This window comes from Panthera tigris, chromosome A2 (genome assembly GCF_018350195.1).
Source record: "Panthera tigris isolate Pti1 chromosome A2, P.tigris_Pti1_mat1.1, whole genome shotgun sequence".
Lineage (NCBI taxonomy): Eukaryota > Metazoa > Chordata > Mammalia > Carnivora > Felidae > Panthera > Panthera tigris.
Genome location: NC_056661.1, coordinates 49,573,013 through 49,593,020, shown reverse-complemented (window position 1 = coordinate 49,593,020; position 20,008 = coordinate 49,573,013). Strand labels below are relative to the sequence as shown.

The 20,008-nt window shown below is 40.4% G+C and overlaps 1 long non-coding RNA gene across 1 annotated transcript in view; it reads left to right on the top strand.

The window, feature by feature from the left end:
* Positions 1-4,722: 4,722 nt before the first annotated feature.
* The window catches only part of LOC122236728, a 64,502-nt gene continuing 49,216 nt past the window's right edge, over positions 4,723-20,008 (top strand). The window contains exon 1 of the long non-coding RNA XR_006214949.1: positions 4,723-4,840. This is a non-coding gene — a long non-coding RNA (uncharacterized LOC122236728). The remainder of the gene's footprint in view (positions 4,841-20,008) is intronic.

The window sequence follows — 20,008 nt, the reverse complement described above, 5'->3', positions numbered from 1 at the left end:
ATTCACTTAAGAACAAAAATATTTTATTTAGCCTTCCCATGTTTTATTCAGGAATTTTGATCATTTTTTTATTAAGCTTAGAATTGATACAAAAGATACCATGGGTATTAGGAATAAAGAAACAAAATCAGGGGTGCCTGGGTGACTCAGTTAAGCGTCTGACTTTTGCTCAGGTCATGATCTCACAGTTCATGTGTTCAAGCCCCACGTTGGGCTCTGTGCTAACAGTGCATAGTTTACTTGGGATTTTCTCTCTCTTTCTCTCTCTCTCTCTCTGCCCCTCCCCCATTGTCTCTCTTTCACTTAAAAAAAGAAAAAAATAAGAAAGAAAATCAGATAAATAGGAAGAAGAGAAGCTATATTGATGTAGTCAACATGCTGAGAAGATGTGGACCATAAATTCAAGACTTTGCTAGTTTATTTTAATGTTCCCAGCATGTGTGGTGAATTATCTCTAGGGATATATGATAAGAGAATTGACACAAATAAGATGCAGTCAGTTTATTGGGAAGAGCATGGGCTTAAGGGTCAAAAGACTTGGATTTTCATCTTGGCTTTGTTAATTACCACCTATGTGACCTCAGGCAATTTATCCTTGTGCCTCTGTTTTCTCAGTTATCTTCCTATTTTATAGTGACTTTGCAAAGATTAATATAAATATAAAAAGAATATAAACATATGAATATAAAAAGAATATACAATGACCAGAGACAGTGCATTGACCCCTGGTGACCAAGAATAGGCCCATGGAGGCAAGGGAATCAAAGTGTGTGGCCTGGAAGAAACAATGGCTATGTTAGAGAGCTACAACAACTGTGACAACCAGAAGGGAGGTATCAGGCAAGCAAATCCTGACATCCTTCTATTCCTGCCTTCTGCCATCTTAACAGTGCCTCCCACAAGCCAAACCCAATGGGAAGCAAAAAATAAGGGAGTTACTTGGTGTAGCCATGGATACTAGTCTTCTGAGCATGGAGAAAGATGGAGAAGAGCCAAGAGTAAATCTGGAGGAGCAAAGACCGGGCGTAAGCACTGTAACAGAATCTGTGAGGGGCACCTGGGTGGCTCAGTCAGTTGAGAGTCCCACTTTTGGTTTTTGGCTCAGGTCATGATCCCAGGGCCGTGGCATCAAGCCCCACATTGAACTCTGTGCTGAGTATGGAGCCTGCTTAAAATTCTTTCTCTCTCTCCCTCTGCCCTCTCCCTTGTTTGCACTCTCTCTAAAACAAAACAAAACAAAACAAACCAACAAACAAAAGTCTGCCTGTAATAAAACTGCATAGAGGTAGGTAAGAAAACTACCTCTAACTCTGGAAAACTGTATGGCACTTTCTTATAAAGTTAAGAATACATTTATCATATGACCTAGCAGTCTGCTCCTGGATGCTTATCCTAGAGTAATGAAAACTTCTGTTCATACAAACATCTATATGTGAATGTTTATGACAGCTCTATTCATAATCAGTCCAAACTGGAAACTTTCCAAATGTCCTTCAACAGGGAAATGTAAAAACAAACCAGGGCACATCCATACAATGAAATGTTACTCAGCAATAAGAAGGAATGGCCTATTTATGCATACAGCATTCTGGATGCATCTCAAAGGCATTATCGTAAGTGAGAGAAGCCAGGCTCAAAAGGTTACATATTATATGACATTCTTGAAAACACAAAATTATAGCAGTGAGGAACTAATCAGTGGATATCAATTGTTAGGAGTGAAGAAGGGTGTAACTACAAAGGGAAAGCAGAAGGGAATTTTGAAGTGGCAGAATGGTTCTGTGCATCAGTTATGATAGTAACACAAACTTATTCATGTGTTAAATGCCATGGAACTATACATAAAAAGGTTTAATTTTATTATATGTAAATTTAAATAAAAAGAACATTTTAAATATATGAGACATATTGTGGACAAAAACATCAAGGATAGATTTATTCTTGTAAACATGTTGAAAACCTGTTTGTCCAAAAGTTGAACTTGAAGACATTCCAGTCCAAACTGATAGAGGTGTAAATGTAGAAATGTCTTAAAATAGGACATTAAGAAGAGAAGTTCTGTGTGGCAGGATGAGAGGTAATAGGCATCAAGATCTAGCCAGTAGGCCTGAGGGTCAGAAAGCAATTGATCCAGATGGAACTAGACAGAGTAGCATACAGGAGACTGAGAAAAGAAGAACGAAAATGTTCAGGTATGGAGTCAAAGACAAATCCTGGGTCCAGACCATGGTTTGGCTACATCACAAGGGTTTGAGGCAAGAGACCATCTGGCTTTTGGCAGCTGATTGCCTAGTGGAGAGGTGGGACAAGGATGAAAGAAGAAACAAAATAGCATGTAGAGTTTAAAGGAAGAGGCAGTGCAGTGACACAGCTGGGCTGGACTGTGGTTTTGCCACTTCCCTCGCTTATGACCTGGGACAGTTCTAACTTCTTGTGTACAGAAACAGATAAGAACATCTGGCCCATTTCACTGCTGTGAAAATTAAGTGAAGTCATCTGCAGGAGCCTCAGTAAGTGGCCTGCCCAGATGATAGAAGTACATTAAACAGAAGGTTTCACGTCATTTCCAGACCAGGGAGCTCATGAACTATGTATTTGCAGAGTCTTTTGTCTTGCTAAGCCTCAGCTTCTAAATCTTTAAAATGGCTATGATAATGTCTATCACCTGAAATTTAAGGGAGAAGGGCCCATTGAGATAAGAACTATGAAAATGCTTTGTGAACTGAGAATTGCTGTTTCAATATACTATTAAGGTCAGTGCAGCCCAGGAGGAAATCTTTTCTTCTTAGCTGCTGTCCTCGAAATACAGAGAGTAATCATCCAGTTCTGGGTTAGCTCCTGAGCTACACGGGGCTATCTATACAGAGGAGGATCAAGAGGGTTCAGCTAGAAGGTGACAAACAACTTTGATCAGGAGGAAGTGGTGATATAGTATCAACATGACCACAAGGACTCACTTTTGTGCATTGGGTGCAGTTCCTGCAAAGTACCTGGAGGTGATTAACAGCATGGGCTCTGGAGTCAGAACTTGGTGGGGAGACTTGGGCCAGTGGTAAGATATGGCTGTTGTCAGAAATACAAAATACGTAACTGTTACCCTCTTTGCCTGCCCACACCTATAATAGGTTATCCACCCATACTCTTAGTCATGTGACTCTTCAGTGCTTCCCAGCAGTGTAGACAGATTCTATGCCCTTTTTCCATTGAGTTGGTTTTATTCAGTGATTCATTTTGGACAGTGACAGGTTCAGGGATATGACATGAACATAGCCTCATGCACTGCTGACACGTCATGAGGAGGTCTTGCCCCAGATAGCTACTGCAACTTCAGCATGGGTCATAAATGACCCACATGGAACAGATCTGAACCCAACTTACTACCTGAACCAGAGTCAACTCAGCCCTCCAGGTGATTCTTTGAGTAAGAAATAAATGATGGTTGTTGGAAGCCTTTGAGATTTTGGGGTCATTTCTTATACAGGATTGTTGTAGCAATAAGTGACTTAACACAACAAGTTCCTTAACTTTAATTATCCTCAGTTTTGTTTTTACAAAATTAAGTTAATAATGCCTAATTGTAATCATTCACTCAGACAGTTATCAGGAATAAATGGGGTGCTACATGTAAAATACTTAGCACAGTACTCAATGCCAAGCAAGAAAATAGTAAACAAAAGTTAATACTTTGAAGATGGAGAGTAGGTTAGGAAGAAATTCTTTAAAAATGTACACCTTGCTGAGTCTCAGTTTCCTCATCTGTGAAATTGTATATAAAAATACTTCACCTCTCTTTAAAGGATAGTGTTAGGATACACTGGTGATGGATGTGAAAGTAGCTTGCTGTCTGTGAAGAGCTCCCCAGGACTTAGGAGTTATTATTCTTCCTAATACAGAGAATCTTTTTACCATAATATTATTTACCATCACCCCTAGAGTTACAGCTATGTAGGAGAGTGGGATGAAAGGCATCAGTGAATGAGGGCATGGACTAATAAACTGTCCCCTCATTACAGTTAGTGTCCATGAGACTATCTCTCTTCACTTAACATACTGCTCTCTACATCCACAGCATTGGTACCTTTGCTGGGTTCTCTCAGACATCTGACAACATAGCACATGTATATTCCAATTTGACTGCAGAAGGAAACTGCACATCTTGGAAAAAGCTGCAGGATTTTGCAAAGATGAAGGGATGATGAAGAATTTCTCTAATCACATGCAAAATAATTGACAAATGAGGATCTGACAGAGTTAGACCAGTTAATAATTGAAGAAGAGAAAAATCGACAAGGAAGATGACATGATAGGCTTCAAAGGAGAATAATTTGATGATTTGAATATCAAAGGATACAGGGAAGCCTTTGGGAAAATTGATGAACTCTCAGTGTTTTTTTTTGCAAGAATGATTCCCTTTACATTAGAGGGTATCATGGGCATGCAGTTATGTAATTCCTTTGGAAAATGATCTCAAATGTTCTTTGTTAATTTTAATAATTGTCAAATAATTGCAGTATAATTTATATTTTTATTAAATGTAAAATTAACTCCCTTTAATACATTTTAGTTTTATTTTCTCAAGATAAAGTCTTAAACTTTGTTGCCCTCTTTTTCCAGGAAATATTAGTTCCTATTTTTAGTGGTCTATTCTGCCATTATTTTTTATTTGTGCAATTATGATTTCATCTACCTATTATTTCCTTCTCCCTTTTAGGCTCAGGGAACCTTTGGAACTACTCCTTATCTGGAGATTTTGGGAACTGAAGCTTCCAGTGGGCCAATGAAAGCAAGAAAATAACAGCACAAGGTCCAGAATCCAGAAGACTGCCCTGGACACATAGGGGTGAGTTATTTTATGTGACCAGCCAAATGAACTTTTAAAATTCTGGGAAGGTAAGGCAGAGCTGCAAAAACCTATCACAGACTCACTCTTTTTCATAACTTCTGTGTGACTTCATCCAGGAGACATCACTGTGAGCCTTTCCTCCTTTCTAAAGGGGGAATGGTAATATTTACTCTGAAGGAGATTTATGAGGACTGAATGAGATTATAGACAATAAAGTATGTTGGACAATGTTTTCACAGTAGACACTCAAAGAACTTCATTGTGATTTTGTGAATACAAAAGAACTCACTGTGATTTTGTGATTTTGTGATACAGCCATGGTGGCTTGTATCCCACTAGGATGATTCCCTTACTTCTTCATCTCTGACATCCTATGTCTTGAGCATTTGTATGTACACTCTAGAATTTTCCTCTAGATTTTCTTTGTGTCCTGTGCTTGGCCCCACAAAATGTACATTTTGGAGGACAGCATCTTATATCTGTATTTCATTCTTCTATTGGGCAGTGTGGAGGAAGAGCTGCTTTAAAATCCCATTGAGCACACTAAAGGGATAGCAGGAAGGAGGAACGAGGGTCTGGGGGTGCCTGCTGGCACTAGACATAGAAAGAAACTTTGCCTTCTCTACGATTTGTGTTAGCATCCTCTACGTTGGCTTCTTTTCAGCCTTTTACACAAATACTATACCAAATAACACCAGCGTGTCCAGAATAATTTTCAGAACTAGAATCAACTCAGTTATGTTAATTTTGTCATACGTGAACTAACATGACAATAACTCTGTGAGCTAATTATTTTGTAGATAAGGAAAAAAAAAGGTTGATAATTCAGTTTGAGGAACTTATGTGAGGTCACACCTATGGCCAGAGTTGGAGGTGAGATTTAAATCCTGCAGGTGACTTCCAAATCCCTTCCTTACATGTAACCACAAAGCTCTACTGCTCAGGGCCAATGAGGGTACCACAGGAAGCACCTTGAGATTTTTATCCCTAGTAGACTATATATGATCATATTTATCAAAAAAAAAAAAAAAACAAAAAACCTTGCATTCCTAATATAAGTTTTCACTTTTTGGTTATTTCACAAGAGAAATGAGGTAGAAAGATTTCCATTTTATTAATGAGTTTATGTGATTTATCCAAGGTCACCTATTTAGCTATCAGTGGAGCCAGGACTGTAACCGAATACCCTGACACTTTTAACTGTACTTTATATTTCTCAGTTCTCTTTTTCAAAGCACTTTTCCGAGTCTCAGGATCTTTGTGTTGTGTTTCTGTGGCTTCCAGCTGGGAGATGGTATACCTTCAGAGCAGATAGATGGAAAGGAGGAACTCTGTCCTATGGAGTTGCATCTCCTCTCCACTCCATAGAGCCCCATCCATCAGTTTGTCACTGCAGAGACCCAGCCGATGCATGCCCAGGAAGGCAAAGGATATATAAATATAATGGAAATCAGTCAGGGGCCAATTTTCCCCATTGAAAAGGGAATTGCATTTCTCAGGCATGTGGGCAAAGAGAGGTTGATTAAACATAAAGCATTTCCACAAAGGGGTAGCATAAAGGAGAACTCAATCCCCACATGTTTTGAGAAGGAATTCTCCCACACTAAGCCCGATTGAGTGCCATCTGTGCTTCTGATAATTTCATCTGACTGCCTATCTTGTTATGGGGTTGCTGATTTGAGCAACTTGAAGGCATTTACATGACCCATGTTCCATGATCTGATCTGTCACAAGATTCTGAAGTGTCCAGAACAGGATGTAAAATGTGAAGTCATCCAAGAAGTAGCAAAGTGGTTCATCCTGTACTTGGTAATGTCACTGGATTTTGACAGAGTTCAGTAGTTTCTTTTAAACATAGCACCATTGGGGGGGGCACCTGGGTGGCTTAGTCGGTTAAGTGTCTGACTTCAGCTCAGGTCATGATCTCATGGTTTGTGAGTTCGAGCCCCGCGTTGGGCTCTGTGCTGACAGCTCGGAGCCTGGAGCCTGCTTCTGATTCTGTCTCCTTCTCTCTTTGCCCCTTCCCCATTTGTGCTCTCTCTCTCTCCATCTGTCAAAAATAAATAAATGTAAAAAAAATTTTTAAACATAGCACCTTGAGTACTGAATGCTGCTTTACTTCATTAACAGAGTAGTTTTTGTGATTGACAAACAGAGGGTAGAGGGAAATCAATAAATTAGTACTTGATGTTCAGGTAGAGGAAAATCAATAAATTAGTACTTGATGTTCATATAACTGACTTATTCACCACTCAACACATGAGAAATCTAGAGGGTGAACACAGTGAGAGACAATTGAAAGTCATTCTGTAAAAAAGGCAAACAAGGCTAGAGAGTTAATTGTCTGGCCAAGGATTATATGGAACACAGGGTGGCAGTGTTAGGATTTGAATGCAGACCTTCAGTTCCCAAATTTGGCATTCTTTTTATCATTGTATCATGCTACCTCTCATTCTTCTCATACTTATTCTCATATTTATTTCTATCACTACTATCTTATGATTCTTTTTATATTTGTTTTTATCACATGCTGCTTTTGTACCGGCATTTTTTGAGTGCTTTTATGTTTTGACCTTAAATGTCACCATTGCAATTATTTTTCCAAGTCTCTCTGGACCCTGTTACCCAACACTTTCCAGTATAGTGCTAAATATATGACCATGCCACACAGGTATATTTGTATTGATGGATTTGTTGGTTAAGTGGTCCCTTTATTACTATTATCCCTATTTGGCTCTCTGAAATTACCACGCACATTTATTCAGCTAATAATTTAATAAACAATAGTTGAGTGCCTATGAGATTAATCATGTGTCTTCTTTTTTTAATTCTTTTTTTAATGTTTATTCATTTTTGAGAGACAGAGCATGAGTGTGGGAGAGGCAGACAGAGGAGGAGACACAGAATGGGAAGAAAGCTCCAGGCTCTGAGCTATCAGCACAGAGCCCGATGCGGGGCTCAAACTCTCGGACCGTGAGACCATGATCTGAGCTGAAGTCGGACACTTAACCGACTGAGCCACCCAGGTGCCCCTTATCTTACATCTTCTGATAAAGCACAGAGAGTAGAGAAAATAACTCATGGCCCAGGGCTGAAAGTATAAGTTTAGGTGAAAGAAAAGCATACACAACAACTAGAAAAGCGTACACAACAAATGTGTCCATTGCTTTTGCTCCATTCCCAAGTTTCTGGATCTCCAAAGACCAGACAGCCACAAATGAAAACAAATGAAATTTATATTTTGACCTTATGTCAGGGTTTTCCATAAAAATAGAAGGAACAGGATGTGTGTGTGTATGTACATTCATATATGTATGTGCACACACAAACACACATGCAGATTGATTGGTTGATTGATTGATTTTAAGGAATTGGCTCATGTGCTTCTGAAGACTCCGTGAATCCACAATCTACCAGATGGCTTGGGAGGCTGGGGACTCAGGGAAGAGTTGCATTTCATTGGACAAAGCAGTCTGTTGGAAGAATTCCTTCTTGCTCAGGGGACCTCAGTCTTTTTTCTCTTAGCTTTTTCTTCTCCTTGAACTGATTGATTGAAGTCCACCTACATTATGGAGGGCAATTTGCTTTACTCACATTCCATCAATTTAAATGTTTATCTTATCCATAAAACATCCTCACAGAAACTTCTGGAATAACATTTAACCAAAAATTTGGATATCATGGTTCAGACAACTTGACATGTAAGGTTAATCATCACAGACATCTTTTAACCACACAGACTCTCTTGCAGGGTACATATTGGAATCACCAGGAAGAAAAAGTAGCTCTTATTCTTCCCTCACTCCTGCCACCAGTACCCCTGCCATACCAAGAAAAAGAAACAACATGAACATATACCACCATGAGAATGAGTTGATCTGTTAGGAATTTAATGTTAATTTATTATTTTTTTGAGAGAGAGAGAGACAGAGAGAGAGAGAGAGAGAGACACAGACAGAGAGAGAGAGAGAGAGAGGGAGAGAGAGAGAATGAACAGGGGAGGAGTAGAGAGAGAGGGAGACACAGAATCTGGAGCAGTCTCCAGCTATGAGCTGTCAGCACAGAGCCTGATGCAGGGCTTGAAACCACAAACTGTGAGATCATGAGCTGAAGTCAGACGCTTAATTGACTGAGCCACTCAGGTGCCCCATCACTTATGAGTTTAAATGCTGAAATGCAATTCACTGGTTTAAAGTAGATGACATGGAATGTGATTTATTCAAGTTTTAATATGGATACATCTAAAAAATAGAATAGTGAGCCAAGGTGCATGCGTGTGTGTGTGTGTGTGTGTGTGTGTGTGTGTGTGTGTGTGTATGTACAACTTGCTTAGAGAATATATTTTAAAACACACAAAAAATGTATAGATAACAATAAAAAACACATGTCAATGTAAACTTTAGACTCTGGAGAGTAAATATGTCTTGGAAAGAAGACAGGTGAATGTGTGGTACAGGTGGGGTCCTTAGAGAACATCAATCACATCTCTGATGTTCCCTTTTATTTCTACTAGATCTGATACAAGATAAAATATTAAGATTTGGCAAAGTTTGATAGTGGACGTAAGAGTGTTAGTTTTATTATTTGTATACATTTTTATATGCTTGAAATATTTGGTAGTAAAATTGTTAAAATGTTTCCTTTTTTCTCTCAAGAGTCCTTGGCAAATATAAGATGCCTAACCCACCCTCTTTGCCACTGCTTTATTTATCAAGGCCTCAGACCCCACAAGAGTTACAGTGTCTTTTCAGAGTGGGGTGAGAAGGAGAGGTAGAGCCCTTCTTCAGAGGAAAATTCCATCAGGCTTCTGTGTACTAATCTATTCCTGTGGCTGGGCCCAGACTATTTAGTGCTCAGCAGTCAATCTTGAACATCCCAACAGGGACATACTATGTAAATGTTCTGAGGAGAAAACTAGGAATACATAAGCAGTTAACCCATGTCTCTTCATTCTGAGCCTTCTCAAGTCCCAGATTAAAAAGGCTATAGTGTATCAAGAAAGAAGCTCTATTTAATTTTACTAACCAGAGGATTATATCAGTAATTTTCTGTGTTAAATTACTAACACAACCCAACAAATCCGGGGTATACGATATCAGCCCTAATTCAGTTAGTCATAATTCCATGCATGTAGAATATCAGTATTTACACAGTTATCAGAAGATCAGAGATGTGCCACCATCTTTTTCTTTTTTGGGCAATTATGCTCATCTCTCTTACAATGATGAATTTTGAATTAATCTGTCATAAAATAAATTTAAAAAGAAAACACTTTAAAGTGAAAAGATTAAGAATGGATATTTTTGGAGTCTAATGTGCAAATTTCTATTTGTTTTTTTTAAGTTTATTTATTTTGAGAGAGAGTAAGAGAGCACGTGAACACAGTGTTTGTGGAGGAGAGGTAGAAAGAGGGAGAGAGAGATTCCCAGGCAGGCTCCAGGCTGTCAGCACAGAGCCTAACATAGGTGAGATCATGATCTGAGCCAAAATCAAGAGTCAGATGCTTAACTGACTGAACCACCCAGGTTCCCCAGGCAAATTTCAATTTTTTATTCATAAAACAAAAATATTTGCATGCTTTTAAGATGGAAATGAAAAGGCCTGTTTCAGATGAAACCAACTAATACTGAGGTAAAGTTCTAATAGAAGGCACTCAGATCACTTGGGTACAGTCCTTTAGCTACATAGGGTAGAAGGCAAAGTATCTACAGGAGCCCTGCAGGTTACCACTGGCCTATTTGGGGGACAATTAACTGTTTCCTCTACTGGAAATAAAGGAAATAAAATTTTGAAAAATTTTAGGGGTGCCTAGGGAGGAGTAAGTTGGTTAAGTGTCCAACTCTTGGTTTCAGCTCATGTCATGATATCATGGTTTGTGAATTTGAGCCCTGCTCTGGGCTCTCTTCTGACAGTGGGGAGCCTTCTTGGGATTCTCTGTCTCTCTCCCTCTCTCAAAATAAATAAGTAAACATTAAAAAAAATTTTAATGATTTTTTAAAAAGTTTATTTATTTTGAGAGAGAGAGAGAGAGAGCGAGCATGCAACAGCAGGAATGGGGCAAAGAGAGAGGTAGAGAGAGAGAGAATCCAAAGCAGGCTTTATGCTGTCAGTGCAGAGCCCAGTGGAGGGCTTGATCCCAGGTACCGTGAGATCATGACCTGAGCCAAAATCAAGGATTAGATGCTTAACTGACTGAGCCACCCATGTGCTCGTAAAGAAGGTTGATTTTAATCATGCTAATTGTGTATGTGCTTGGGGCCATTGATGAGTAAAGGAATATTAACTTCTTATAATATGAATAACCAACTGCTATTCATTTATTTAAAAAATACTTATTGAACACTTACTATATGCAAAGACTCTTAGGTATTAGTGATAAAGATGATAAATAAAAACAGAATTTTCCCTGTCCTGAGAGAGCTTGGGTAGTCACAAAGCAAATATAAGTTAGATGTCTCAAAAGTGCTATGGGAGGAGGTTGGAAGATGGCGGCATAGGAGGACGCTGGGCTCACTGCGCGTCCTGCTGATCACTTAGATTCCACCTACACCTGCCTAAATAACCCAGAAAACCGCCAGAGGATTAGTAGAACGGAGTCTCCGGAGCCAAGCGCAGACTAGAGGCCCACGGAAGAGGGTAGGAAGGGCGGCAAGGCGGTGCGCGCTCCACGGACTGGCGGGAGGGAGCTGGGGCTGAGGGGCAGCCTGCCAGCCAAGCAGAGCCCCCGAGTCTGGCTGGCAAAAGCGGAGGGGCCTGACGGACTGTGTTCCGACAGCAAGCGAGACTTAGCCTCTGGGAGGTCATAAGTTAACAGCTCTGCTCGGAAAGCAGGAAGGCTGGAGGACAAAGGGAGGGAGAGTTGCTGAGCCCCCGGAACAGAGCTCAACTTGGCGGGGAACAAAGGCGCTCACCAGCGCCATCTCCCCCGCCCATCCCCCAGCCAAAATCCCAAAGGGAACCAGTTCCTGCCAGGGAACTTGCTCGCTCCGCACAAACACCCAACTCTGTGCTTCTGCGGAGCCAAACCTCTGGCAGTGGATCTGACTCCCTCCCGCTGCCACAGGGCCCCTCCTGAAGTGGATCACCTAAGGAGAAGCGAGGTAAGCCTGCCCCTCCTGCCCCCGTGCACCTTGCCTACCCACCCCAGCTAATACGCCATATCCCCAGCACCAGAAGCCTGGAAGTGTGCAAGTAGCCCAGATGGGCCACGCTACCCCACAGTGAATCCCACCCCTAGCAGAGGGGAAGAGAAGGCACACACCAGTCTGACTGTGGCCCCAGCGGTGGGCTGGGGGCAGACATCAGGTCGGACTGCGGCCCTGCCCACCAACTCCAATTATACACCACAGCACAGGGGAAGTGCCCTGCAGGTCCTCACCACTCCAGGGACTATCCAAAATGACCAAACGTAAGAATTCCCTCAGAAGAATCTCCAGGAAATAACAACAGCCAATGAACTGATCAAAAAGGATTTAAATAATATAACAGAAAGTGAATTTAGAATAATAGTCATAAAATTAATCGCTGGGCTTGAAAACAGTATAGAGGACAGCAGAGAATCTCTTGCTACAGAGATCAAGGGACTAAGGAACAGTCATGAGGAGCTGAAAAGCACTTTAAACGAAATGCAAAACAAAATGGAAACCACGACAGCTCGGATTGAAGAGGCAGAGGGGAGATAGGTGAACTAGAAGATAAAGTTATGGAAAAAAAGGAAGCTGAGAGAAAGAGAGATAAAAAAAAACCCAGGAGTATGAGGGGAAAATTAGAGAACTAAGTGATACACTAAAAAGAAATAATATACGCATAATTGGTATCCCAGAGGAGGAAGAGAGAGGGAAAGGTGCTGAAGGGGTACTTGAAGAAATAATAGCTGAGAACTTCCCTGAACTGGGGAAGGAAAAAGGCATTGAAATCCAAAGGCACAGAGAACTCCCTTCAGACATAACTTGAATCGATCTTCTGCACGGCATATCATAGTGAAACTGGCAAAATACAAGGATAAAGAGAAAATTCTGAAAGCAGCAAGGGATAAACGTGCCCTCACATATAAAGGGAGACCTATAAGACTCGTGACTGATCTCTCTTTTGAAACTTGGCAGGCCAGAAAGGATTGGCACGATATCCTCAGTGTGCTAAACAGGAAAAATATGCAGCCGAGAATCCTTTATCCAGCAAGTCTGTCATTTAGAATAGAAGGAGAGATAAAGGTCTTCCCAAATAAACAAAAACTGAAGGAATTTGTCACCACTAAACCAGCCCTACAAGAGATCCTAAGGGGGATCCTGTGAGACAAAGTACCAGAGACATCACTACCAGCATAAAACATACAGACATCACAATGACTCTAAACCCATATCTTTCTATAATAACACTGAATGTAAATGGATTAAATGCGCCAACCAAAAGACATAGGGTATCAGAATGGATAAAAAAACAAGACCCATCTATTTGCTGTCTACAAGAGACTCATTTTAGACCTGAGGACACCTTCAGATTGAGAGTGAGGGGATGGAGAACTATTTATCATGCTACTGGAAGCCAAAAGAAAGCTGGAGTAGCCATACTTATATCAGACAAACTAGACTTTAAATTAAAGGCTGTAACAAGAGATGAAGAAGGGCATTATATAATAATTACAGGGTCTATCCATCAGGAAGAGCTAACAATTATAAATGTCTATGTGCCGAATATCGGAGCCCCCATATATAAAACAATTACTCACAAACATAAGCAACCTTATTGATAAGAATGTGGTAATTGCAGGGGACTTTAACACTCCACTTACAGAAATGGATAGATCATCTAGACACACAGTCAATAAAGAAACAAGGGCCCTGAATGATACATTGGATCAGATGGACTTGACAGATATATTTAGAACTCTGCATCCCAAAGCAACAGAATATACTTTCTTCTCGAGTGCACATGGAACATTCTCCAAGATAGATCATATACTGGGTCACAAAACAGTCCTTCATAAGTTTACAAGAATTGAAATTATACAATGCATACTTTCAGACCACAATGCTATGAAGCTTGAAATCAACCACAGGAAAAAGTCTGGAAAACCTCCAAAAGCATGGAGGTTAAAGAACACCTTACTAAAGAATGAGTGGGTCAACCAGGCAATTAGAGAAGAAATTAAAAAATATGTGGAAACAAACGAAAATGAAAATACAACAATCCAAATACTTTGGGACGCAGCAAAAACAGTCCTGAGAGGAAAATACGTTGCAATCCAGGCCTATCTCAAGAAACAAGAAAAATCCCAAATACAAAATCTAACAGCACACCTAAAGGAAATAGAAGCAGAACAGCAAAGGCAGCCTAAACCCAGCAGAAGAAGAGAAATAATAAAGATCAGGGCAGAAATAAACAATATAGAATCTAAAAAAACTGTAGAGCAGATCAATGAAACCAAGAGTTGGTTTTTTGAAAAAATAAACAAAATTGACAAACCTCTAGCCAGGCTTCTCAAAAAGAAAAGGGAGATGACCCAAACAGATAAAATCATGAATGAAAATGGGATTATTACAACCAATCCCTCAGAGATACAAACAATTATCAGGGAATACTATGAAAAATTATATGCCAACAAACTGGACAACCAGGAAGAAATGGACAAATTCCTAAACATCCACACTCTTCCAAAACTCAATCAGGAGGAAATAGAAAGCTTGAACAGACCCATAACCAGCGAAGAAATTGAATCAGTCATCAAAAATCTCCCAACAAATAAGAGTCCAGGACCAGATGGCTTCCCAGGGAAGTTCTACCAGACGTTTAAAGCAGAGATAATACCTATCCTTCTCAAGCTATTCCAAGAAATAGAAAGGGAAGGAAAACTTCCAGACTCATTCTATGAAGCCAGTATTACTTTGATTCCTAAAACAGACAGAGACCCAGTAAAAAAAGAGAACTATAGGCCAATATCCCTGATGAATATGGATGCAAAAATTCTCAATAAGATACTAGCAAATCAAATTCAACAGTTTATAAAAAGAATTATTCACCATGATCAAGTGGGATTCATTCCTGGGATGCAGGGCTGGTTCAACATTCGCAAATCAATCAACGTGATACATCACATTAACAAAAAAAAAAAGAGAAGAACCATATGATCCTGTCAATCGATGCAAAAAACACCTTTGACAAAATCCAGCACCCTTTCTTAATAAAAACCCTTGAGAAAGTTGGGGTAGAAGGAACATACTTACACATCATAAAAGCCATTTATGAAAAGCCCACAGCTAACATCATCCTCAATGGGGAAAACCTGAGAGCTTTTTCCCTGAGATCAGGAACATGACAGGGATGCCCACTCTCACCACTGTTGTTTAATATAGTGTTGGAAGTTCTAGCATCAGCAATCAGACAACAAAAGGAAATCAAAGGCATCAAAATTGGCAAAGATGAAGTAAGCTTTTGCTTTTTGCAGATGACATGATATTATACATGGAAAATCCGATAGACTCCACCAAAAGTCTGCTAGAACTGATACATGAATTCAGCAAAGTTGCACGATACAAAATCAATGTACAGAAATCAGTTGCATTCTTATACACTAACAATGAAGCAACAGAAATACAAATAAAGAAACTGATCCCATTCACAATTGCACCAAGAAGCATAAAATACCTAGGAATAAATCTAACCAAAGATGTAAAAGATCCGTATGCTGAAAACTATAGAAAGCTTATGCAGGTAATTGAAGAAGATATAAAGAAATGGAAAGACATTCCCTGCTCATGGATTGGAAGAATAAATATTGTCAAAACGTCAATACTACCCAAAGCTATCTACACATTCAATCCAATCCCAATCAAAATTGCACCAGCATTCTTCTCGAAACTAGAACAAGCAATCCTAAAATTCATATGGAACCACAAAAGGCCCCAAATAGCCAAAGTAATTTTGAAGAAGAAGACCAAAGCAGGAGGCATCACAGTCCCAGACTTTAGCCTCTACTACAAAGCTGTCATCATCAAGACAGCATGGTATTGGCACAAAAACAGACACATAGACCAATGGAATAGAATAGAAACCCCAGAACTAGACCCACAAACGTATGGCCAACTCATTTTTGACAAAGCAGGAAAGAACATCCAATGGAAAAAAGACAGTCTCTTTAACAAATGGTGCTGGCAGAACTGGGCAGCAACATGCAGAAGGTTGAAACTAGACCACTTTCTCACACCATTCACAAAAATAAACTCAAAATGGGTAAAGGACCTGAATGTGAGACAGGAAACCATCAAAACCCTAGAGGAGAAAGCAGGAAAAGACCTCTCTGACATTAGTCGTAGCAATCTCTTACTCAACACATCCCCAAAGGCAAGGGAATTAAAAGCAAAAATGAATTACTGGGACCTTATGAAGATAAAAAGCTTCTGCACAGCAAAGGAAACAACCAACAAAACTAAAAGGCAACCAACAGAATGGGAAAAGATATTTGCAAATGACATATCGGACAAAGGGCTAGTATCCCAAATCTATAAAGAGCTCACCAAACTCCACACCCAAAAAACAAATAACCCAGTGAAGAAATGGGCAGAAAACATGAATAGACACTTCCCTAAAGAAGATATCCAGATGGCCAACAGGCACATGAAAAGATGTTCAACGTCGCTCCTTATCAGGGAAATACAAATCAAAACCACACTCAGATATCACCTCACGCCAGTCAGAGTGGCCAAAATGAACAAATCAGGAGACTATAGATGCTGGAGAGGATGTGGAGAAACGGGAACCCTCTTGCACTGTTGGTGGGATTGCAAATTGGTGCAGCCGCTCTGGAAAGCAGTGTGGAGGTTCCTCAGAAAATTAAAAATAGACCTACCCTATGACCCAGCAATAGCACTGCTAGGAATTTACCTAAGGGATACAGGAGTACTGATGCATAGGGGCACTTGTACCCCAATGTTTATAGCAGCACTCTCAACAATAGCTAAATTATGGAAAGAGCCTAAATGTCCATCAACTGATGAATGGGTAAAGAAATTGTGGTTTATATACACAATGGAATACTACGTGGCAATGAGAAAGAATGAAATATGGCCTTTTGTAGCAACGTGGATGGAACTGGAGAGTGTGATGCTAAGTGAAATAAGCCATACAGAGAAAGACAGATACCATATGGTTTCACTCTTATGTGGATCCTGAGAAACTTAACAGAAACCCATGGGGAAGGGGAAGGAAAAAAAAAAGATGTTAGAGTGGGAGAGAGCCAAAACATAGGAGACTGTTAAAAACTGAGAACAAACTGAGGGTTGATGGGGGGTGGGAGGGAGGGGAGGATGCGTGATGGGTATTGAGGAGGTTACCTTTTGGGATGAGCACTGGGTGTTGTATGGAAACCAATTTGACAATAAATTTCATATATTGAAAAAAAAAGTGCTATGAAGGAGGGATACTTGAGTGGCTCATCCAAGTAAACGTCTGACTCCTGATTTCGGCTCAGGTCATGATCTCCAGGTTGGTGAGATCAAGCCCTGCTTTAGGCTGTGCACTGAGAGCATGGAGCCTGCTTGGGATTCTCTCTCCTCCTCTCTCTCTGTGGTTCACATACGCACACTTTCTTAAAATAAATAAACTTTAAAAAACAAGTTCTGTGAAGCAGAGGGACTTTGGGTCTGTCATTAAGGAAATTTACCAGGGAGATCAGTGAGGGTTTTTCTGAGGAAGTGATGTATGAACTATAGCTTCAAGTTTTAGGAGAATGGAAGACCAGCATCACAAGAGCATCTACTTAGTTAACATATTTATTGAGCATCTGTTATATGCTGGGCTTTTTTTTTTTCTGATTGTGTGGGATACATGAACAAGACACACTAAGATTACAGTCCTTGAGGAGCTAATATATTTGGGAAAGGGAGAGTCAGTGAATAATAAACCTAATAATGAAATTATATAGTACATTAGAAAGTGGCAAGGGAAACAGATGGTGAGGGGTATCGAGAATCATGAGTATCTCCAGGTGGGGGCAACTCCTGCTTTTGAAGGTACTGATAAAGGGGAGCCTCATTATGAAGGTGACAGTCTGAAGGGTGAGGGGTGAACTCCACAGATACCCAGTGAAAAAGTGTTTCAGGTAGAGAACACAGCCAGGTTAAAAGATGGGAGTGTGCTTGTCATGTTCAGGAAAGGTTGCAGGCTGGCATGGTTGGAGCAGAGTGGGCCAGGTGGGGAGTTAGTAGGAAATAAGCTAAAAAGATCTGGGTGGTGGTTAGATTACAGAGGGCCTTCTGGTCTTTGTTGGGCTTTGGCTTTTGCTCGGAGTGAAATGGCTACTGAAGGGTTTTCAGCAATCAGGACATGATCTGACTTGCTGTTTAAACAGGATTTATCTTCCTACTCTACTGGAAATAAAGGTTTGGGAGCCAAGGGTGGAAGCCAAGGTAATGAGGAGGCTATTGCAGTAATTCCAACAATAGACAGCTATGGCATAGGCCAGTGGAAGGCAGTGCAGTTAGTGAGAAGTGGTCATTCTTCACTTGTACTCTGAAGGTGAGGCAATAGGGTTAACTGATGGATATGGATGGTGGGTATGGATAGACAGACACTTCTGCAAGATTTCCAGAAGTTTGGATTTGCGTCAACTTATGTGAGAAAAAGTCCAGGGAGAGCAAGATAGAGAAGGAGGGGACTAGGAGTTCGTTGCTGGACATGCCGATAAGATTTGCATTTTATATCCAAGTGGAGATTTCAAGTAGGGAGTGGGGAGGGAACAACTAAAGACCATGAACATGGACAAATCTTTCAAGAAGTTTCATTGCAAAGGAGAGCACAGAAATGGAGCTGAGGCTCACAGGAGGAGGTAGAAGAAGAGGAGAAGAAATTTCATTTTCTTGTAATTTGGAGAAAATATCAGATTTTGTGTAAAGATGGGAATGAGAATGGTGAGTAATGGTTCTAGCAGCCAGGGGAAGGCCAGGCATTGGGCTCTCATTGAATCTTCCAAGGAATGAGGTTTTTGATTGTGGCATTGAAAAACTATTGAGATTTTGAGTGGAATGGTGTGACAAGGTAGAATTTACATTTTGAATGGACACCTCTGGCTAGGAAGCCCAAACGGGTTGGAAGCTAGTCAAAGTAGTTGCAGGCAGACTACTTGATTTGTACTAGCAATGTGCTAGACATGTCATCTATCTTAACTAATTTGGTCCTCACAACATAACTTTGTGGTAGGTGACATTCTTACACACCTTTTACAGGTGAGAGCAACAAGTACCACTATCCTGGTCTTTCTGCTATGAGTTGTTGGTCAGACTCATGTACTTTTTGAGTTGGAGGGACTTTTAGAAGTCCCTGCCTAGCCTAGCCCCTCAAGTAAACTAAATTTGAGGTATTGAGAAGCAGTAGCTTGCAAATGGAATTATAGTTTAAATGCACTAGGGGGAGGTTGCTATTTAAAGTCCTCTTCTGGGAAATCCTTTGTAAAGTCGAGAATCTTTTTGTAAAGCAAATAATCCACTTTCCAATTTAGCTGTGGAGAAAATGCTGTTCTTCAAACATCAGCTAAATCTATAAAACTAAAAAGTGCCAGAGAGTGTTCTTATTATTCAGGGAGAGGAGCTGTGACAAGGTGGCATGGAGAGATGGGAGAAGAGAAGGGTGCCTGGGGACTAGAAGAGTGGAGTCCTTGGTTTTGTGTGTTGGAGGGTACACCAGGTTCTAGACAGACTCGATGTTATAGTTCAAATATTTCCAATCACGTCAGCACTCAGGGGTCCTAGAATCCACGTAATGAATCTGTGAATCATTGCAGAGGGCATAATGCTACTGTCCGCCCAGTATTCATTTTTCCATCCCAGAACTATTGCTCTCTAGCCCGTCCCCACCAGGTGATTCTGATGGAACTGCCAGTCATAAGGTTTCACCTGCCCCCTGGTCCTTGAATTGGGCACATGATTAGGTCTAGCTAGTCAGAGCCTCCCTAGACTTTTACCTGAGCTATTTTCCTCTGGATTATGAGCAGATAGCCAGCCCAGGGAAGGGGACTTTGAGGATAAATCCATACAGTGAAGAGAAAAGTGGAGCCAGAAGTGGATAATAATTAAAACAGAGTCCTGGTGACATTGCCTAAAGATCTAGACCAGTCATACCTGAATCCAGTAGGATCATATCCTTGGAATATTTCAGGTACATTAAACAATGAATTCC